This window comes from Zingiber officinale, chromosome 7B (genome assembly GCF_018446385.1).
Source record: "Zingiber officinale cultivar Zhangliang chromosome 7B, Zo_v1.1, whole genome shotgun sequence".
Taxonomy (NCBI): Eukaryota; Viridiplantae; Streptophyta; class Magnoliopsida; order Zingiberales; family Zingiberaceae; genus Zingiber; species Zingiber officinale.
The window spans coordinates 39,171,734-39,174,172 of NC_055999.1; the positions used below are offsets into that span (position 1 = coordinate 39,171,734).

Below are 2,439 nucleotides of genomic sequence, written 5' to 3' on the forward strand. Positions count from 1 at the left end.
GAAACAAGAAATTGGCAAATCCATAAGAGATTACATCAATCCATCATACAAATACTCCCTTAATCCTAGAATACAAGATCTACTCCATGAATCGAGGAAGAATACCCGAAGAAATAAAGATTACAAGCATTTCTTAAATCCCCAATCCAAGAAACCAAGAAAAGGGGGAAAGAGAAAACTTATCTACGAAGAAGTCTCGTCTTCGGATCCAATCCTCGCTCCGGAGTCGAAATCGTCAAGAACTCCCCTCGAATCGCCCAGAAATCCTCCCAAGAATGGGAGGATACCACCAAATCTTGCCTTCTCCCAAAGGGGAAGAGAGATCCTTTCAATTCATGAAGGAGGGTTTAAATAGAGGAGGAAATCGGGCGCCACACGGCCCCAAGACACGGCCGTGTGAGATTCACACGGCCATGTCCTCTTCCTTCTCTGCCAAAGCTGCACGGCCGTGTGGTGCACACGGCCACCACCTGCTTGGCCTCTGGAAACCTCACACGGCCGTGTAGATCTACACGGCCATGTATGGCATCTGCTCTAATTTCTTCAAATCAAGACACGACCGTGTGAGATTCACACGGCCATGTCCTCTTCCCTTCCTGTTAAAACTACACGGCCATGTGTGGTACACGGCCTGATGCTCTCTCCCTTCAATTCCTTCCAAGCTTGTCCGAGGACGCATAATCTTCACCAATTTCGACTCCTGTGTACAGAAAATGCACAAAAAGCAGATCTCCGAACCAAAAGAGTAAATATGCTAAAAGGAAAGCTGGAAATATAAAAATGCATAGATCAAGCATGCTCAAAGTATGTAAATGTGCGTAAAAATATGCATAAAAGAGTATATAATCTACGCACATCATGCTGCTTCCACAACACAGCTCCCTACACTTCCTTCCATAACATCATCATCTAACACAAGCACCAATATATAAACCAACTTCCATATCCTCAGTGGGAGAATCATCTGTAGGAGGGTCATTAACTTCATTTACAGTTTTAAGTTGATCTACCACATCACATTCATCATCTGAAAATTCAATTTCCTCATAACACCCTGTAATCCTAGAAGGTAGATCTGAAAACTTATTGTCCGCTGCATTATCATCACAATCCTCATCTGAAGAGTCCTCATCTTCATATACATCCAAAAATCTACACTCAACCATTTTTGTATCATAGAATTTTCCAAGATCTTTATCTTCATTAGCCCCCACTAGCCTTTGTGGAAAAGGAACCTTTAGTGAAAGTCTTTAGAATGGTTGAGCATATGGCTGAGGTTCAAATTGCTTGTCTAGTGATGGTCTGATCAATCGTTGAGGGAAAGGTACTTGTGGTATTTGGGAACCTCCTGGAATAATGGAACTGAGTTCATGTGGTCTTCTATGTTCTTCTCCTCAATTCTATACAAGTCATTTTTCAAAAGCTCTTCATGATTCTTGCCGCTCCTCAACTTACTATCATTACACTTTTCACTAGATCTTATTTGTGTAGGAGGGGGATCTTCTTTGAACCATTTCAAAACTATGATCTCAATCTTTTGCCCCCAAATGTTTGAACTCCTCATTCTGTGACTTCCGAATTTCGACATTCTTGGATGGTTGAATTGTATTTCGTTTGACAGGCTCTCTAGTATTTATGGCTTCCACTTCTTGAATATTTGAAGGAGATTCCATCCAACTTTTATCTGACCATTCTTGGGGATTCAATGTCACTTGATCAATCAATGTATATGCTTCGTCCACACTTTTATTCATAAAAGAACCTCCAGCTGATGAATCCAAATAACATTTATCTGAGAAAGAAATTCCCCTATAAAATATGTGCAGGGTAAGCCATTTTTCCAAGCCATGGTGAGGGGACTGCCTTTGTAGACTCTTGAATCTATCCCATGCTTCAAATAAAGGTTCTCCATTTGCTTGAACAAAATTTGTGATGCAACTCCTCATGTAGATTGTTCTGCTTGGAGAGAAAAAATGATTCAGAAATTGCTACTCCAATTGTTTCCAACTTGTGATGCTTTGAGGACGAAGAGAATATAACCAAGTCCTTGCTTTATCCTTGATACTGAAAGGAAATGTCATCAATCGAACTGCATCCGCTGACACTCCTTCATAGTCCACCAAATCACAAAGCTCTAGAAATCTCTCAAGGTACAGATAAGGACTTTCTGATACTTCTCCTCCAAATTTATGACCTTGTATCATGGAAATTAACTCTGGGTCTAGTTGGAAACTTTCTGCTTCAATATGAGGCTGCACAATAGGAGATAAAAATCTTGCCGAAATGGGTGCAGAGAAATCTCTTAAGGATCTGCTTGACATGTTAGTGCTCATGGTATCTAAGAAAACATTTTATGAGAAGAATTTAAAATAAAAAATGAAAGACAAGAAATAAATTGCTATATGAAAAACAAAAAATAAATGCAAAATTTAAAGATAA

At 39.8% G+C, this 2,439-nt stretch overlaps 1 non-coding gene across 1 annotated transcript; it reads left to right on the forward strand.

The window, feature by feature from the left end:
- The first annotated feature begins 1,842 nt into the window (after positions 1–1,842).
- Positions 1,843–1,948, forward strand: LOC122007501. The gene has a single exon (XR_006118994.1). It is a non-coding gene; the product is annotated as a small nucleolar RNA R71 (small nucleolar RNA).
- The last annotated feature ends 491 nt before the right edge of the window (positions 1,949–2,439 follow it).